The sequence below is a fragment of the Durio zibethinus genome, chromosome 4 (genome assembly GCF_047325235.1).
Source record: "Durio zibethinus cultivar Kanyao isolate XHJ-2024 chromosome 4, ASM4732523v1, whole genome shotgun sequence".
NCBI classification, from domain to species: domain Eukaryota; kingdom Viridiplantae; phylum Streptophyta; class Magnoliopsida; order Malvales; family Malvaceae; genus Durio; species Durio zibethinus.
In genome coordinates, this window is record NC_143165.1 from 17,174,224 (window position 1) to 17,195,731 (window position 21,508).

Consider the following 21,508-nt stretch of genomic DNA (forward strand, 5'->3'; position numbering starts at 1 on the left):
ATAATGTTCTGACTAGATTATTACTTAACCATTAAGTATTCTTGTGGCACTAGGGATTTTCATATCTAGTAAAGTTGCTTATGCCATGTCTCTGATGAAGTTTTACCAAATGCAATCGCTCTTCTCTAGTGGAGTCACCAAAATGTTAAAGGGTTCTTTGGTGAGGCAAGAAGTGTTGCAAACAAGTAGAATGGAATGTGCCAGGAGACGGCAAAGAGGAAGACTGGAACAAACCCTGATGTATTAACAACAATGTTAGATGGTGGTTGGAGGTGAAGTAAGGCTGAATAGGAAAGCAAATAAGACCGAGAAAAATATTTAGGAAAAGTTTTAGAGAGAATTAAAGAGAGTTGAGTGAATTTGTCAAAGTCTCCAAAAATCCCCAACATGAGTTATCGAAGCTCCTATATATAGGTCTTAAAAATGGGAGTTACATAACATGAGTATTGCATAAAAATAATGATGAATAATGGTGAAATTGACAATTTCAAAAGGTGTTAATGTATTGTCAATTTCAAAGAATGATTAAAAGAAGACCTTTTGACTATCTCTATATTTGAGTCACCAAGCTAAACTCTTTGACACATCTCAATAGTTAATTTATTGAAAAACATTGCCATATTCTAGGGTTATTTCACTTTTTCTTTCGGTGAAATAACATTTAGTGAAGCATCTTTTGTAGAATAACTTTTAGTGCAATAATTTTTGATGAAAGAGTTTTCAATAAATATGTTGGTTTTGTTCATTGAGAAAGTTGTTCTGAGAACAATTGTTCCATGAAGATATTGTTATGTGAAAAAGTTATTCCTTTAATAGCTATTTTGTAAACAACTATTCTATGAAAAAATTATTTCATTAATAGCTGTTCTGTAAAATAATTTTCAATGAAACAACCTTATTACTTGTTTTGACTTATCAAACTTTAAAAACTTTATAAAAATTTAAAAGAATAAAATATTAATAACCAAAATCAAGTATTTACAATAAACAAAAGAGTTTTTCTTTAATCAAGAATTAATTTTTGTAGGAATATTTTGAAAATAAAATTTTGAATGCATCAACTAGATGTGGGGAATTGACTGTTAAGTTTTGTTGATAAAAAATATGAAATGAATTAATGTTGAGAATTTTGTTAATATAATATCTAATAGTCAAGGTTTCAAATACATTTTTATTTTATAACTTGATTAACAAATTTTTATCATACTTTTTTTTCATCCTTCCTATAAAGTAAAACATTAAAATCACTCGGAGAGAAAGTTGGTTTGGAACAAAACCTGAATGTATCAATGAATATATTATTAATACAAAATAAATTACAATAAGGAAAAGTTAGGAAACTTTTACATTATGAGTCAAAGGTGCATCCAAAGAGGAGGGCTTCTAGCAGTTAGTAGGGACATTAATCCTTTAGTCCAAGGCCTCGTTATCCATTTCCATACTAACAAACAGAGACTCGAATAAATTTTACTTGGGGATTGGGTTTCCACGGTCAGAACTGCTACGGTGTTCCATGAGTGAACTGAGAGTGAGAGGTGCCTTGTCACCTCATTGGACCTACGACGCACTATAGAAAATGGTAAAGTTCACGCATCATGACTTTGATTTTTGTTTATTTATATTTCGCTTGCGTGGGAATTTGAGGGTTTAAAAGGGGCCAATAGGAGGCTGGGATTAAGAGAGAGGCAGCAGGACTTCTGTTCCTCGTAACAACTGAGAGAGTTTAGTCTCTTCACGCTTATGTGTGGAAAGCGAGAGCTGGTGATTTGATTGAAACTTGAAAGGAATAACGAGTATCAAAAGCTTTATACTAAATTCCTGATCAACGAAGGAAATGAAATCAGCGAACCAAAACCTTTGTTTTGCACTTTTGCATTTTGCATTTGCCACGGTTATTGTAGTCACATGCTTTGTCTCCCTAGCTTCTTCGCGATTTGACAACGGCTGCTGCTGGCAAAGGCAAACTTAAAAGAAAAAAAACTGTTTTTGTCAGAGTGGGATACTGATAGAGTGAATCTAAGGACCAGTGATCACTACACTTCATCATCATATCGTGTTTTGATTTTATATCAGCATCTGCAGAATCATGAGATTAATTGGATTCGAAGGCAACTCTTTTACGTCCTTGCGACCCTCTCAGTCTGTCACTTGCTAAAAACGACCCTCTTTCTTTTTCATTTATACCGTGAAGAATCCATTTCTCACATGTGATGTTTGGTACATAACGATCGTCCAAAAAATTTTATAATAAAATTTATACATGGTAATTATTAGATTATTATGTTTAATAAATATTAAATAATTTTATTTTTAAATTTTTGAGAGTAATTAAATTTAAAACTCACGATCTGTGTATTCATATCTTATAAAATATTAAAATTTATATATTTATATAATATTTTATACAAAAATTAAATATCATAATTCTATATCGACATAAAAACATAAAATAAGTTTTTTTTTTAATTTTATTAAATCTATATATAATTATTATTAAAATATTAAATTGTGTCACTTTAATATTTTATATTCATTTCGTATCATTATATTATATTTTCATTTGTTAGGTCTAATCAAATTGTTATCTTAGAAAGTGATTAATTCATATCCAAAAAATAAAAAACTTTTACCATCAATTGAAACTATATATAAAATTAATAATAGTCTATATTATTTATTTAACATATAAACTAAAAATTTGCTTCTTCATAAAATTATACTTATTTTATATTAAAAGGTTATATTTTAAATTAATATTCATTGAAATAAATTAAAAAATAATTGGTGTGTATTTTAAAACTCTTTTAAATGTTATAAATAATACTCTTTTTGTTTTTCATTTGTTATGATCTTAATAGATTAGTTTAATTTTTTAATAAAATATTATTAATATTTTACAAATTATTATTTTTAAATATTATTGAAATCATTAACTTATATAACTATTAAAATATACATGATTATTTTCGTACTTCAAATAAAATAAGGTTTGATTTTATTAATATCAAATACAATAATATTTAAAAGTTAATGATTGTTAAGTAAACAAAATGATTTCAAAACATGAAAGATAAGATCACCTTAGTAATAAAATTACCTTATTGATTAAATTATTATAATGTTCTTGAAAATGATAACAAATACTACAATAGAGTTTTTTTTTTTTTTAACTTCTAATATAGTTTCTTAATTAGCTAACTAAGCTAGATCAATGTAGCCTAGGAACAACTATTTGATTTGTTCTGTATTTGAGGAGACAACCTTGATTTAAATTTGATAATTCTTAAACTTCAAATTAGAGTTCAAAATTTGGCGGGTTGCTTTGTGTCGGCTCATTTTAGATTGAAATATTTTTTGTTTGAATTATTTTGGTTCCAATCTTTCAAGTTTGACCATTGAATTATTCAAATTCATGTTATTTTTTGTCCAAATTATTGATTCAAAAATTCAAATCAATTTAATTTTAGATTATTTTGAGTGTCTTTTGAATCATTCGAATTTAGATATATTTCATACTTAAATTAATTTTGATACAAATTGTTCTATGCTTAGTTTGAATGAATTTGAATTTTTAACTTTTTTTTTGTTCAAATTGAATTTGATTAGATTTGAGTTAGAATATAATGCATAATTCTTTTTATTCCGTCAACTTTACTAACTCCATATCATTAGACTATTCAAGTTCAAATTGAGATCAAGTAGTATTTGGTATAGAATGATTACTTCAAAAATTATTATGATTTACACATGATAATTAGATCATTATATTTGATAAGTATTTAGTGATTCTGTGGCAATGGTTTTAGATCACTAAAAGTAATCAAATTATTACCTTAGAAGGTGATTTAAGTTCCATATAAAAATTTGAAAAACTTTTATCATCAAGAAAAAGTGATATATAAAATTAATAATAGTCAATTTTATCCATTTAATATATGAATTAAAAATTGATTGCATATTAAAATTATAATTATTTTATTATTATAAATTTTTATATTTTCAAACTACTATTTATTGTAATAAGTTCAAAATAATTTGTGTAGGTTTTATTTTTTAAAAATATTTTATATAATATATTTTTTCTTATATTATGAATTTAATAGGTTGATTTTATTTTTTAATTCAAATATTTTTTACATAATTTATATTATAAAAGTCAATTTACCTATTAACAAATATAATTAATAATTTAATAATATTTTATTATAAAATAAATAAATATTACTAATATTTTATAAATTATTATCTTTAAACTCCTCACAATGAAGTGCGGAGGAGTTTTTCTTAATACGATAATTTAAAACATTAGAACATTTGACTAAATGAAAACTGTGTAATATGAAAAAACAAAATGTATTTTTAATTTACAAATTAAAGCCGAAGTGTAGAACCGCTCTTTTTTTTTTTGTTTTTTTGTTTTTTTAAATTGAGTACTTATTAAAATAATACTAGTGTAACAGTTGAGAAATCAAGCTTACACTAATAAAATATAAAATGGAACTCGTGATTTGTGACTTTCAGGTTTGGATGATGGCAAAAATCGAAAATCAAATTGAAATGATCATCTCCAATACTTAGAAAATAGTAAAAGTTTTCATATCTTTTATTTAAAGATGATAAATGTATTTTTAATTAAGTTTATGATTAATAATTATTTAAATAATTTTTAATTAGTTTTTATTTATTTTTATATTTAATTTAAAATTATTAAATTTCAACATAAATTTAGTTGGAAGTATATAATTCACCTTTGGATAAAAGTAGTGGATTCCATCGCTTTTTAAACAGTAGAGATGATAGTTTTTTATATTATTTACACAAATAGGGTTCAATATAATTTTTCATGTAAGTCAGAAAATTTACAATGTAACCCTTTGAACTTTTCTCCTGTGGATGTAGGCTACACAAATACTTTCTTTGTGTTTTTGTTTTTTTGCATTTTCTCTTATTCATTTTTATTTATACAAATATTTTTGTTTGAAATTTAACATAATATCAAGAGTAAGTTTAATTCCAAGTCTTATTGTCTTTTTTTCATCTCTATAACATTTCAGGCTGTTTTGAGTCATTTATTTATTGGCTCACATATTGTCTTTCCTAATATCTATTCACGATATTCATTTTTCCACGTTACCAATTTTAGTTCTTGATCTTGATTTAGCCTCCTGATTATCCAGTTCAGGGGAGCTTACGTATTAATTTTGTAGGGTCACTTTGCAAAGGTTTAACATCCCCTCCCTCGTATTATCAGAGTCTATTAGTTTGAATGAAAAAAAAAGTTGATTTTTTTTTAATAAAATCTTGATTTTAAATTTTATAAATAAAAAAAATTTTTAAATTTTTATTTTTTTAATAAAATTTAACCCAACTTAACTAAACCTAAAATTATTACTAAATATCAAAAAATTTCAAGCAAAAAAAAAAAAAACAATCCCCTCCCTCGTGTCAGATCAGAACGGATGGAGCTCATTTTTTACAATATTTCTTTCTTCTACAATTATTTTTCAAAAGATCCACTGAATCTCGATTATTGCAACTTTTTTCAAATGGACCGCTTTTTTTCTTGCGCCAAGTTGAGGAGCAATGTTGGAAAGTATTGACTTTTAGAAGATTTCTCAAAAGATAATTATGAGATGATTCTAATAATCAGCGTCTAAAATATGTCTAAAAATAATCCTTAATTTATTCATTCTTTCTTACAAGTCAAAGTATTATTTATATAGCCTTTTGGACCTTTCTCTCGAAGTTTTAGGCCACCGGAACCAAACCACGAATTTTTTTTTATTCCTGTCTTATTGCATTCTTTTTTTTTTTTTCTAATTTTTATTTTCATTCACACAAATATTTTTATCTAAAATTTAACACAGATCATATGTAAATGCATATATATAATTATTATTTTATACAAAAATGGTGAAAGTTTAAAAATTTTTTAAGCGAATCTAAGAATATGAATTTGACTCGGGTCTATGAGATAATGGCATTAAAGGTTCTAAATTGTTCAAACAACGAAAAATCAATTTGCAAAGCAAAATTGTGTCCACAAATTTTATGTAATAGAAAGAAAATCTTGTGGGCAATGAAGGTTTTAGGTTGAATAGTAAAGAGCGCAATTGACCATTGAAAAAATGTCCATTAATTATAATGTTTGATTTCAAAGGGCAACGGTCTCATTTCAAATCAAGTTGTAGTAATCTTCCAACTCCGTCATAGTCATTTCTATGCCACTTTTCATTATATCTATATATTTCTTTTATGTATATCCAACCAGGCAACAAAATCTGCAATTCACTGGCTTCATCTACCTCCTTAAACTTGTCCTAATGCTTGCATGGCGGCAAATATTATTTCTCCTTTAGCTGTTTCTAGTTGTTCAACATATTTCTCCGTTAATTAAGCTTGGATGCACAACACCGCCAGAGCGTGGATGTTACACTTGATTTTAGTCAAAAAGCCGAAAAAGTTGTCACAACAATGCTGTAAAAGAGTGACTAAATCCACGACTCACAGCTATTCATTTGTGTCAATGCATCTTTAAGAAGTAACTACTCGAATTGCAATATTGACTAACTCTTATTGAAATGGGATCATGACACAATAGTAGGCATTATAATATTTTCAAAGGTTCAAGGCAGTGTTTTAATTTTATTTAAGTTGTTTGACGTAGAAATATTTATAAATCGAATTGAATTAAGTTCAATTTAATTTTTAAAAATATTTGTCTAAAGATCAAACCAGAAGAACTAACATATAAATATTGAAAAAATTTTTTAAAAAATATATTAAAAATTATTATTTTATAAATTTTTAATATATTTTAAATTTAAAATTAAAATTTTTATTCATAAAATAAAGTACAAGCTCAACTGATCCAACTTTCAAAATTTTATCCAAAATATAACATGTAAAAAAATCTAATTTGCTGCTTAGACTAAATTTATTGTCCATCTTAGAAGTAAATTTTACTTAAATTATTTTTCTCCCTCTCATTCTTTCTTTTGGGAAATGATTTACTCGGATTTTCCTTGAAATGGTGTGATAGCATTTCATATCAGCAATAACCCAAAAAAGGTACAAAAATTTATGACATTATTACTCTCTTTTTTTGACTTTTGCCTATAAGTCACCTCGGTACCAAAGTCAGGTTCGGATTGTCGTTTCCTTGACATGCTGTGCATAGAACAATCAAAATTTATTTTGTAAAGTTTCATTTGAATTGGTGGGTGCATGTGAAGGGGAACATTTTTTTTCCTTTTTCCTTTTCAAAGAAAATGCCAATCGTCTCTTCTATTTTTGGTAGAAGACAATCATCTCTCTACTCTCTAAAAAATAGTATTAAATTTTAAAATTATTAAATATTATTAATTAAAAATATTATATAAATCAATTCATTAAATTTTAAATTCCAATTTTTTTCCGCTACCATTTATGTTGTGGTTCTATGAAAGGCTATGAGAGTATTTGATTACTTGGGGTTGCGACTTTATATTTGTCAAAAGAACCGAATTTAACTATTCCGATTCCTTTATGGCATTATCTTAAAAAAGACGGAAAACAATGAACTATTCCCACTCATAACCCCTTCGGTTGTAGTTTTCTCAAGTGCTAACTACCAAAAATTTGTCACAAAAAAATAGATGTGACTCCACTTTTGATGTTATGCTAAGTTGTCATTTCTCTCCAGCATTTCCTTGAATTGACAACACCATTGAAATTTCTTCGCCACCTATCTTTTAGTTAGCATTGGAGGGTTCAAGGAGCAATCCCCTAGTAGAAATTGAAATATTTATTTATATAACCATAATAACCAAGAAAAGACAGTCTCAAGCAATACACAGAGCTTTCCAACTACTAAAATAATAGCAGTAGTACATAGAAAACTTCTCCATTGAAAATCACTTTCACCCTTACATGATATGTCCTATAGCAAGCATTAAACTATAATGCTTGAATTATCACACAACGATTCATTCCAGTTTTGATCAGTATGATTTCTGACACTTGGGGAGGAGCCTTCAAGTTCCTGGATAATTAGACCTAAGTACTCCCCCCTTGGCCCTCGTTATGGCTATATCTAGTTGCCCATCTTTACCAACTCCCTAAACTGTCATATATGTCATCCATGTTCCATAAATTATCTGCCATCTCATTAAAAATCCAATTTCCTTCACCCAATTCAGATGGGAATCCTTCATAGGAGCCCACAGCTAACATGGGTGCCAGACTAAAACCCCCCATGTCATAGCCACTGCTGTCATTATTGTAACTTTCATTTAGAATTTGGTTATTGTTGCAGACACAGGTATGGCCATAAACATTTGGACTTATTAGGTGTTCGGGGATTTCAGTTTGCTCTGGAATGTTCATGAAATCTGTGCGATAAAGACTTTGGCTAGTGATTGAACTTGAATTTTCGGAGGAATGATTTGAATTGTCTGTGATTGTGTTTGGAAGTGGGGAAAATGTTGACAACGCAGGGTCTGTGCAGTCTAATAATTGAGAAGGATCTGAGCTTCGGAAGCTCATTTCTTTTAAAGAAGAAGAGGAGGAGGAGGATGTCTGCTCTACTTTTTGAAGCAATCTCGGCATCCAAAAACATCGAACTGCCTCAAGGAATCTCTTGCTGTTGGACTCAATATTAAGTTGGCGTGCCTGTTTTTGCACCCTTGTTCTCCAGTAATTCTTGATCTCATTGTCTGTTCTTCCTGGAAGATGTTGTGCAATTTTCGACCACCTAGAGCGACAACAAATTTCAGAAAATATCAGGTCATTAGTAATCAATGATAAACACAAAAATGCGCCTTTAATCAACCGATAAATTACCTGTTTCCCCACTTGGAATGAAGTTCAAGAATCAAGAGTTGTTCTTCAGGAGTCAGGTTTCCGCGCTTAATGTCAGGTTTTAAATAATTCAGCCACCTCAATCTGCAACTTTTACCAGTTCTCTTGAGACCTGAGGAAGTTAAAGGTGGACTAACGACAACTGAAGGAAAAGAGTAAACATTGCTGTACGTCAATTAATTCAACATGTTTAGTAACTTGATCGATGTTTTGGTACCTGCATATTTTGCCAACATATTCCAACGACCTTCCCCATGACGAGCAATGTAATGGGTTATGAGAGTATCCTCTTCAAGGGTCCATGGCCCTCTTCTCAGCTCACTATCCGTTTGAACAGGAGTGGACATGCTCTTTGTAACAGGAGGCATAGCTGCTCTCATACTTTGTGTTTATGTGGGTGTGCGCGTGACGGGTATTAGTTTTTGGGGAATTAAAGCAGGCTCAAAGCTATCATTATTGTAGCAATGAAAGTGAAAGTACTTGGCAAACTGAAATTTATAGGCTTCAAGGGTCTAAAACACCGCAATTGGAATTTCTGCACGTGCCCATCAGCCTTTATATTTAAAGTAGAAGAATTTTCTTATATGGGGTTGGTATTAATTCCACAATAGCCTATGAGTTATAGACTGCCGAGGTGGCAAAGCTATGACAGTCGCACAAATGGTCCCTCTCAATGGTAATATGAATGACCAATAGCGAAAGACATGAAACATTCAAGTATTGCTTTAATCATCAATCAATCAAAGAAAGGAACCAAATCAGAGGGTTAATGATCATTTAATTAAGTACAAAGTGGGTCCTGTCCTGTTCTTTTATATCCCTCCAATTATATGCTCTCGTATTTGAAGTTTGAGGAGCAGTTAAGGTCCCCATTCAACCCTGCAAGCACACTTGGTCAGGTTTAATCTAATTAAGAACCACTAAAAAGCCTAAAGTAGAGGAGAAAAGATGCTGGAAATTGAAAATTTAAAAGAGTTTTTTTTTTTTTTTTTATATGTAGGAAGTTGCATGAAAATAAAAAAAATTTATAATTATTAAGATTTTAAATTTATTAAATAGTAGTTTAAAAATAATTATATGATTAAATAAATTAAATTTTCATTTTCAAAGGAATTACTTACGAGTTACTATGGGAAACGATTCCTTCCTTTTTCTTGTGTTTCTAGATTCACTTTAAACGAAACGTGCTCGACTAAACAAAATATACTATATGATAAGCTACACAACTAAACGTAGAATTATGGGTTTTCTCTCTCTGCAGCGATAGGGCGGCACTGAAGCATGTTAGAAAATTTGTAACAGTGAGTGCAGAGTGATTGGAAGAAAAAACGATTGATGCACCGCGCAAACAAAAACAGTGTTCTTTCCCATGCAATTCTTGTTTCTCCAGTGCTCGTCAGAGTCTGAGACATGGACTGAATAAAGCAGTCATAGAATATAAAAAAAAGCGGAGGTTTCATATGTAAAATACACGGTCACTAATTAAATCAATGCAGCTAAATTTGACCACATTGAACAGTTCACTTCTTCACTAGGTTCCTTGGACTCTAAAAACTAGAGGAAAAGATTCAGAACTGGATTAGTCCAAGTGTTTTGCAATTCTCCATTTCTCCCCCTCCCTTCTCCCCTTTCAACATATTACCATTGTTGGTGAGTTTTCTGTCTTTTTACAAGGCGGTTACATGATGATAAGACCTCAAATTTGGAGATGGTAGTTGGGTTCAGGGGTTTAAGGCTATGAATAGATTGACAAAAAGTTGAAAAAAGAATAGGATCCGAAAGGAGAGAGTATAAGAATCAATATTAGATGGGGAGAGAGCTAGCTTTTGTACTTTGTAAAGAGGGAGAATTCATTCATAAAGATAGAACTTTTCCAATTTGAGTTGATTGATCTCTATTAGTGGTGCAGATGCCTTTGTCACTTATCTTAATTTAGCATGCAAATGCTGGAAAGCTTATGTGACTTGGTATAGATAGGGATCGGATACATTAATTTTCCTTCATGGGGATACCATTCCTACAATAATAGTGGCTGGAATGGATGACACCAACATGAACAATGACAAAAATGTGACCTTATGCGCGCGCGCATGCGTGTTATTAAGGAGGTGGGGGACAAGCGATGTATCAAACTGACGAACGATCAATAATAGAAAAGGAAGTGATAACGATAATCCCCTTGATATATAATTCTAGGCTAGGATTCATGATTTTGGCTAAAGCATATGATTTAGAGATTATATGCTTTTAATCTTTGATGGGCTAGCCTGGTTTTTTCCTAGTACTGATGACACGATTGATGTGAAAACTCCCAGGGCAGAAAATCCGTTTGAAGCTGTGAGGCGCTGAGCAACTTGGTAATTAGTTGATGGTTTGACTTTTAGAGCTAGAATGATTTAACAGGAGAAATTCTGTGCGTGTCGTCCTTGCTCTTAGTTCCCCATTATTTGATACCCCCAAGTCAATATGATCGGGCTTCGGTGGTAACTAATTGGATCAAAAGACAGGGACAAGATATTTTCATATTTTGGTTCTTTGCTCAAATAATTTTATGCTCTTTCCATGAATTACCATTGTGACTTTTGGGTAGTTGTTTTTGTTTGTCAATAATGCCATTATTGTAAATGGCTTGATTAATTCATCCGACACAGTTTTCTCTATATAACCATTTGCTCAAAGATCAAATCCAATACAAGTGTACATTTTTTTAAGTTGAGAAAAAATGATTTTAACTTGACTCTTTCATGTAGATATATCATCATTTTTTTTGTCTGATTCAGATGGATAAAATTGAGAAAGAATATTAAGTCAAGCTTGTTGCTCGAAAGTGATATATATGGGGTTAAAACTCAGCCCAACTGGCTCTTAATATTTTGAACAAAATATTACTTTGTCTGGTCGAAGCTCAAGGTAGTAAGGAATTTATCAAGTTTCGTCGTTCTGTAGCAAAATGACGAGAAAACATGGATATAAACTGATTATCATGCTAAATAGCGAATATATCATCTTCGTCATTAAACAAGCTTATTTGATCAATTTTATTATTGTTTACACTCATGGTTATAATGGGGTTGAACCGAACTGATACAATAATAGGCTTGAGCTTGGCTCAATTAAAACCTTGAAGCTTATGTTATGTGGTTGACCTGAATCATTTATCCATTTACCTTTAATTTTTGTACTTGAGTCCAACCTTAAAAAATATTATAACTAAAATTGTTTATGCTTAATTATAATGTTAGAGATTTTCAAAATAAAATATGAAAAATAATCCTACATTGAAAAAAAAATAAAGATAGATTGTTAACTTTGTTTAAAACAAAGAGATAAGTCTGTTCAAAATAAATAGTTTTCATTGTTAAAAATAGACAATTTTGTGTCTATTCAATATAGACAGTTATGTCAGTAGGAAATAATACTTATCTATTTATAAATAGATAGTTATATCATAGGAAATAATACTTATCTATTTATAAAAGGCTTATTTGATTTTTTGAAAATATACAAAAATAATTCCTAGAACTTTCCCTCTTTCTTAAAACTTCAAATTTTTTTTATAAAAATTTTGTTGCAGAAAACCTTTATAGAAGTTTAGCGATCTTGTGATATGCCAATGATTGCTCAGTGGATTGATTTTGTTAGTATAAAAGGCAGTCAGTTATTGGGTTTTATTGTATCCTCAAGGTTTATTGCCTGCAAACTTTTTGCAAACCTATGAAGTAAATATTATAGTGGGGGCAAATAAAACCTTAAGGAAAGTGACACCGTTACACGTCTTGGAGCCTTTCCTCAAAATTTCAAATTTATCAGAAACAGTAATTCCAGATTTTCAGTGCTCACTCTAACAATCTTAAGGTTTTATTTGATTCAACAATGGCTACTGAAGCAACACTCGAGGAATTGGCCTCTAGTTTTGTCAAATTAGATTGTTTCGATGGTAGTGTTTTTGAATATGGCTGAAGAATATGCATTTCCTACTTTTAACCTTGAAGGTTGCATATGTTCTTACTACTCCTAGGCTAGAAGAAACTAAAATAGAAGAATCTATTGCTACAACAATAGAGAGGCAGAAATGGGATAACGCATACTACATGTGTAAAAATCATATTTTGAATAGTCTGTTTGATAGCCTATTTGATACATATCGTAACAAGGCTACTGCAAAAGAGTTATGGGACAAATTAAAGACCAAGTATATTATCAAAGATGTAACAAGTTAAAATTTTTTTGTTAGTTATTTCAATATTTATCATATAGTTGATGGATGTTTTGAGATTAAACAACTGAGTGACATTGAAAGAATGTTTAATTAGTTTAAACAATATAATATAAGTATGGATGAAACAATTACTGTGTCCTCTGTAATAGACAAACTTTCTCCAACATGAAAAGACTTTAAAAAAAGTTTGAAACATAAAAAGAAGAAATCACTCTTGAGGCCTTAGCTAATCGTCTTCAAATTGAAGAGGAACACAAAAGACAAGAATAGAATTTCAATTCTGGTGATGCCAAAGTTCATGTTTTAGAGGAAAGACAGACTATAAAGCTTAAAAAAAAAAGTTAAAGTTCAAACAGATTGCTAATGGGCCTAAATTCAAGAAAAAGAAGAAAGGCTAATGTTGCCATTGTGGTAAGCCAAGACATTTCAAGAAAGAATAATGGTTGCTACAGAAGAAAAATGATTCCTCAAAAGGTGATACTTTTAAAAAATTTGTTGCCATGATTTCCAGGATCTACATGCTTGAAAATGATAAATCTTGGTGGTTTGATTCTAGGGCAACAAAACATATGTGTAAGGATAAAAGCATGTTCACAACATTTAAACCAAGTGAATATGGCAATGTCTTCTATATAAGAAATTCTTTTACAAAAACAATCATTAGCAAAGGGACTATTGACCTTGAATTCATTTTTGGAAAAACTCTAACTTTGAATGATGTTTATTATGTACTAGAAGCTAAGAAGAACTTAGTGTCTAGAAATTTGTTGAACAAGTTTGGTTTTAAACTTGTATTTGAGCCAGATAAATTAATTTTGTCTAATGAAAAAATTTTTGTTGGAAAATGGTATATGTATGAGTGAATGTTCAAACTCAATATTGTTAATAAAAATAAAAAGTTATTTTTGTTTACATGGTTAAATCTTCATATTTATGGAATTATAGATTAGGTTATTTAAATAATAGAAAATTGCATGATATAAGTAAGCTTATGTTAATTCTTGAATTTAGTTAATATATTAATAAATGTAATACATGCATGTTGACTAAGATTACTAGAAATCCTTTTCCTAAGGTTAAAAGAAATACAAAGTTACTTGAGTTAAATAATAGTAATGCTTGTGATATGCATAGCATTCCTACATTATCTGAAAAGAAATATTTTGTCACATTTATATAAGATTGTACTGGATATTATTATTTTTATATGTTATATTCCAAAAATGAAATACTTGATAAGTTTAAAATATATAAATATGAAGTTGAACTTTAGTATAAATCGTTTATTAAGTGCTTGAGGTCGAATAAGGGTGGAGAATATTATAGTCTAAGTTATTTTGAATCCACCAAAATAATCCACCAAGTTACTACTCCTTATACATTACAACAGAATGGTATAGCTAAAAGGAAGAACAAGGTCTTAACAGAGATGGTAAATGCAATGTTATCATATTTTGGTCTTGGATAAGGATTTTGGGGTGAAGCTTTATTAACATCTTGTCACATACTAAATAAAATGCTTAACATAGAAACAAAAAAAAAAAAAAAACCCTATATGAGCAATAAGAGAAAAGAAAAATAAATCTTAATTATTTAAAAGGTTTGGGGATGTAGAGGTGTAGCTACAATTCTAAAACACAAAAGGAAAAAATTAGGTGAAAAAGGAATATAATGAATATTTATAAGATATGCCCAAAATAGTAAAGTATATAGGTTCATGTTTATTGAACCAAATGATTCAATTTCAGTTAACACTATTATTGAATCAAAAGATGCAAATCTATTTTGAGATAACTACAAGCAATTCATCCTACAAGTGGAAAAGAAGTTCCAAATGCATTGGAACAAATTGAAATTAATGATAAATCTTGTCAAGAAATAAGGACAAGCAACAAAAGATTTTGGAGCAGATTTCTTTATGTTCCTTATGGAAGGGACTGGTGAAAGCATAAATAATAAAATTCCTTATTGTTTTAATATAGAGTTTGATCTTGTTACATATGAAGGAGTAATAAAGTCTTAAGATTTTTCATTTTGGAGAGAAGCAATAAATAAAGAAATGGACTCAATAATGGAAAATAACACTTCGATTTTGATTGACCTTTCACAAGGTTCTAATCCAATTAGCTGTAAATGAATTTTCAAAAAGAAAATGAAGGTGGATGGAACCATAAATAAATTTAAAGCAAGGTTAGTAGCCAAAGGATTTACACAAAAATAAGGAATAGACTACTTTGATACTTATGCTCCAGTAGCTAGAATTGCTACAATTATGCTTCTAATATCACTTGCCTCACTTTATAATTTGATTATACATCAAATGGATATAAAGACAATATTTTTAAATGGTAAATTAGAAAAAGAAGTATATATGAAACAACTAGAGGGATTTATCATTCAAAATCAAGAGTACAAGGTTTGAAAGCTTGTAAGGTCCTTGTATGGACTTAAGTAAGCACCAAAATAATGGTACCAAAAGTTTGATGAAATCGTTATTGCTAATGGTTTTGGAATTAATGAGTCAGATAAGTGCATATATAGCAAATTTAAAAATGGCAAAAGAGTCATAATTTTTTTATATGTATATGATATGGTAATATTTGGCACTGATTCAGAACAAGTTAAGGAAACAAAGAAATTTTTACCAAATAACTTTTTAATGAAAGATATGGGTGTAGCGAATATTATTCTTGGAATTAGAATAATTCAGAATGATAGTGGCATGACCTTGTCACAATTGTAGTATACTAAAAAAGTATTTAAAAAGTTTGATCTTTTCAATTGTGTTCCAATATCTACACCCATGGATTCTTAACTGAAATTAGTATCTAATACAGGTAGAATAATCGATCAATTACAAAATACAAGTGTAAGTTGTTTAATGTATGCAATGACTTGTACAAGGCCAAACATAGCATTTGCTATTGAAAAGTTGAGTAAGTACACAAGTAATCCAAGTAACTTGCATTGGCAAGCAATTAAAAGAGTACTTCGGTATTTGAAGAAAAAAATCAATTATGGGTTGTGTTATAAGAGTTTATTGCATTAGCTACAATAGCTAAAAAAGCTGAATGGCAAAGAAATTTATTATATGAAGTACCTTTATGGCCTAAACCAATTTCCCTTATTTCTATTCGATGTAATAGTAAAGGAACTCTAGCAAGGGATATAGCCAAGTATATAATAAAAAATCTAGACATATTGGATTAAGACATAGCTATGTAGATATATTGGATTAAGACATAGCTATGTTCGACAATTAATTTCAGATGGAGTGATCACTATAAATCATATGAGGGTAAGTGAAAACTTAGTAGAGCCTTTAACTAAAAGTCTTGCTAGAGAGTTGGTAAAAAAGACCTCAATAGGGATGGGCTCAAGCTTATGAAGTAAAGTCACCCATGATAGAAACTTGACTCAACACTTGGTATAATGTCAAGTCTTGAGTTCAATAAGAAAAAGAACATCGTTTGTATGTGACTGCTAGTACTATAGTAATGTTTAATGCCATCTTAGGTAAAGTGCTAGGTACTTGTAATGGTAAAAAAAAGATGAGTAATATACTCTTAATAGACCCATAACATAAATATGTTTGAGTGTTATAGTTACGAGAATATTTTTGATGGGAGCTACCTATGTGAGTGTGAAATGTGGCCACTTCTAGGAGCTTAAGAGCTTAGCTCTAGCAGCACTCATGAAAAGATCATGCAAACACATATTCATATATGTGTCACTGGATACCAAGTATTCATTGGGTGTTGAAACCATTGTGTGAGACAAGTATGGTTAACTAAATGAAATAGTTAGTTTAAATCATAGTCTACCATATGATTTCGGTCGATTAACTTTAACTTTGTTTTCACTAAGTGAAGGTTTAAATCAGAAGATACCTTTATTTATGCAATTGATTTCTAAGGTCATCATAAATTTAGATTATTTTGAAAATGGTGGAGGATTGTTAGAGATTTTCAAAATAAAATATGAGAAATAATCTCACATTGGAAAAGAAAAAAATAAAGATAGACAATTAAGTCTATTCAAAATGAAAATTTTCAATTGTTTAAAAATAGACATTTTTTGTCTATTCAATATAGACAATCATGTTTGTAGGAAATGACACTTATCTATTTATAAAAGGTGCTTTTGGTTTTCTAAAAATATATAAAAACAATTCTTGGAAATCTTCTTTTTTCTTAAAACTCTAGATCTTTTTTATAAAAGTTTTGCTACAGAAAACTTTTATAGAAGTTTAGTGATCTTGTGATATGCTGGTGATTGCTTGGTGGACTGATGTCATTAGTACAAAACATAGTCAGTCATTAGATTTCATGTATCCTCAAGCTTTATTGCCTGTAACCCTTTTGCATACCTACTAAGTAAATAATAAATTAGGGGCAAATAAAACCTTAAGAAAAGTGGCACTGTTACACACCTTGGAGCCTTTCATCAAAATTTTAGATTTACTAAAGGCAATAATTCCAGATTTTTAGTGTTTCCTCTAACACATAATTGTTAGGGGAATTTTATGGTTCAAAGGATAAAATAGATATGTTGCCCCATAATGTGAATTATCAACTAGATAGGGGCAATTTGGTTATTCTAACTTGAGCTGATGTGTCAGGTTGACCTGAAATCTCAAAACCTATGTTAGCTTGACCACTTCAACTTGCCAACTGAAGGCACATAGGAATTCTTACTTGTCATCTACCAATTGGATTGTTGACTACTAGATCAGGTCAAGCAAACAATGTTAGTCCTAGTCCTACCACTTAAAACTTGAGCCACCTAAGTCTCGTACTCTCATCTTGTAAGTATAAATAGCCCCCTCTCTCAGGTACTATTCTTTAAATATCCTAGTTTTCTATTACCAAGTTTTCTCTCATTCTTTTTCTTCTCGAGCACTAACTTGAGCATTGATGAAACCTTCAACTTTTGTTATTAATCTACCTTTCACCATGTGATTTTAGGTTTTTATCCTTGTTAAGATAACTCGACACCAACATTTTGGCATGCCAAATAAGGGGACATTTTGTTTAGCTGAGCTAACCATGGCAACTAGGAAGAAAGTTGTTGAAGAAAGAGATAATGCTACAGATGGGATGATACCCAATTTAGCCAACAAAACCTTGACGAACTGTTTAGGTAGCCCCAATAATGGAGCAATTTGAAATGCTCTCATAACAGTTACAATCTCTAAAAGAGATGATATAAAATTTAACTTCCTCATAAACCTCTAAAAGACCAAACCCTATAGTCTTGAGAAACCCACTAACATAAAGTTACGACCTATTATATTACTCAAGATCTTCATAGGTCGTAACTTTATGTTAGTGGCTATTATGCTAAGGATAAGGCTCATTAGGAGATGTTGATACCATTAACTACCACCCTAATTGGACTTGGCAATGAATAGGTGCTTGTAATTGGTACAATCAAGCAATCGATCACACTAAGATTGAACCAATGACTATCACCTCAATCATTAAATTGATGGTAGTAGACGAACCCTTAGTATATAACATGATTTTAGAATGGCCAAGCTAGTCTATTATAAGAATTATCAACTTAGCACCTCAACTTTAAAATAAAATTTCCTATTCCTAACAGGGTTAAAGATGTTTGAAGAGACCAATTTGCAGTGAGGTAGTGCTATGTTACAACCATGAGAGAAAGGACTAAGAAACAGACTGAAAGCTTAGTTGGAGCCAAAAAGTCCCAAGCCAAGGATGAGACAAAGGTCAAGGTTAGGACAGTGAAAGGAGTAGGAAAAGACATTCAAGGTAAAAAGCATGAAAGCAACCAAGTTGGAGAGAAATAAAATACATTCTTTTAAAAGCGAACAACAAGCTCCTAAGCTCATAAGTTATAAATATTTTTTTAATATATTTTAAAGTTGAGTTCTAAATCGACATTGATACTATACAAGCAAAAATTTGAATTGAAATCTTAAGCCAATTCTATGAATATATGAATGACTACATTTACCAAGCTGTAAAGCTCATACTTTCATATTAACGTATGAATATATTTTAACAAATAAATTAAACACGACAATACTCACATCGAAATTTGTCCTTCTTGTAGAAAACAATCTCGACCTAAGCGCACAAAAAGAAATCATTTACCAAAGGCCTGAAATTGATATCAATTAATCAAAACTGGTAAAAGACCTCATATGTGTGCCATTTTTTAAAAATAATAAGGATAAATGTATGCAAATAATAGCCAACCTCAACTAGAAAGAAAAATTGGTATAGTTTTTAAGCAGTAATGCTAACCTGTTTGCATGGACCCTATTAGATATGCTTGGAATTGATCCCTTAGTAATGATGAAAACATATAGTGGGAAATGAAGAATGTGTGTTGATTTTATCGACCTTAATAAAACTTGCCCAAAGCATAGCTTTTTCTTACCAAGTATAGATTGGTTAGTAGATGGCAACGTTAAACATGGTTTGCATGCACAGCTTTATAGATGCATACTTAAGGTACAATCAAATCAGGATGTTAAAAGAAAATGAAGAGAAAATAACTTTTGTGACCAAGAAAGGCTTGTACTATTATAAAGTGATTTTGTTTGGATTGAAAAGTGCATGGTTGACCTACCAAAGGTTGGTCAACAAAATATTCAAAGATCAAATTGATCATAATGTTGAAGTGTATGTTGATGATATGATTTTGAAAAACAAGAGCTCAGTTGAGCATCAAAGAGATTTAAAGGAAACATTAAATACACTAATGAAGTATAATATAAAGCTCAAAGCAAATGGGCCTTTAAAGTTATGTCGGGTAATTCTTGAGAAACGTGATCAACCAAAAAGGGATAAAAGCTAACCTTGAAAATGTTTGGGCCATTTTGGATATGACGGCGCCAACCTCAGCAAAGGTTGTACAAAGGTTGACAGTGAGAGTTGCCATATTAAACGAGTTTTATGTCAAGGTAGGCAGGTTGATACTACCATTATTCAAAATATTCAAAATTATCTCTGAGTTTAAATAGATGCCTTAGTGTTAATGAGCTTTTAAAGGGCTTAAGGAATTTCACTCATCCCCTCTTATAATATCAAAATTGAAGCTGGGTGAGGTGTTATTCCTTTACATCATGACCATAAATTAGCTCGATACTAGTCTAAGAAAAATAAAAAGAAAAATAGAGACAAGTACATTTTGTGAGTAAAGTATTGATCAAGATAAAGCTCAATTATCAAAATAGAAAAACTAGCCTATGCTATTATAACCTCAGCCAAAAAGCTCAAACCATATTTCTAGTCTCATATGGTGAATGTCTTAACTGATCACTCACTTAGACAAATCTTGAAAAAGCCTGAGTTGTCAAGTAGACTGATCAAGTGGTAGTTGAGCTTAGTGAATATGACTTACATATATTACCCAAGTCAACCCTCAGTTCATAGGTACTAGTTTAGTGTACCTTGGCCAAGCTAGAAAAACAACATAGCATGGTTGATGATTGGAACATGGATGAGATGTGGAAACTTTTTATAGATGGGTCAGCCACCAATAAAAAAAGTGGGGCTTGTATGATTCTGATCAATCTAAAACATATACAACTTCAATATGTGTTGAAGTTTTGGTTCAAGGTTTTAAATAATGAGGTAGAGTATGAAACATTGATCAAGGCTTAAGATTAGCTGCCAATTGAATATGAAAGGCCCTATTGTATACAATGATTCGTAATTAGTGGTTCGATAGGTGAATGAAAAATTTGAAACCAAAGAAAAAATAATAAAAAAAATCCTGGACAATGCATAAACACACTTATCAATGTTCCCAAGGGTAGAGGTAAGAAAAATACCAAGGTTAGAGAACACATTAGCTGACTCATTATTCAAGTTAGCATTTGGGATCACAACAAACAATTAACCAAATGTCTTATTCAAAGAATTGCATGAGAAAAGCATTGATGAGAAATAGGTTAGTTATATTGAAAAGAAAGAGTCATGGATGTCCATAATCAAAGCATATTTGGTGATAGGAAAATTACACAATAACAAAATCCAAGCAAATGCTCTGGTCGAAAAAGCTTATCGGTATACCATTATTAACCAGAAGTTGTATATAAGATTATTCAATTTTTCATATTTAAGGTGTGTAAAAAAAAAAGAGATAAACCACGTACTTAGAGAGATCCATGAAGAAATTAGTGAAAATCACCTCAAACCTTGGTTGCTAGCATATAAGGTTTTAAGAAAAGGGTATTATTGGTCGACCATCATGAAAGATGCAACCACCTGGTTAAGAAGTACGATAAGTGTAAGAGGCTTGCTCATTTGTAGCATCTACCTTAACTATGTTAACTTTTATAATAAGCCCTTGGCCTTTTATATAGTGGGTATAGATGTGCTTGGACCATTTACCCTGACCTTGGATAGAGGAAATTTGTACTAGTGGATATTGATTACTTCATTTAATGGTTGAAAACCAAGGCAC

General features: G+C 30.3%; 1 pseudogene across 1 annotated transcript; it reads right to left on the reverse strand.

Annotated features, from left to right (window-relative positions):
- Nucleotides 1-7,556: 7,556 nt before the first annotated feature.
- On the reverse strand, nucleotides 7,557-9,306 carry LOC111288302 (uncharacterized; annotated as a pseudogene). The gene is made up of 3 exons (XR_016341655.1): nucleotides 9,059-9,306; nucleotides 8,824-8,953; nucleotides 7,557-8,734 (listed from the first exon to the last, which is right to left on the reverse strand). The product of XR_016341655.1 is annotated as an uncharacterized LOC111288302 (transcript).
- Between the last annotated feature and the right edge of the window lie 12,202 nt (nucleotides 9,307-21,508).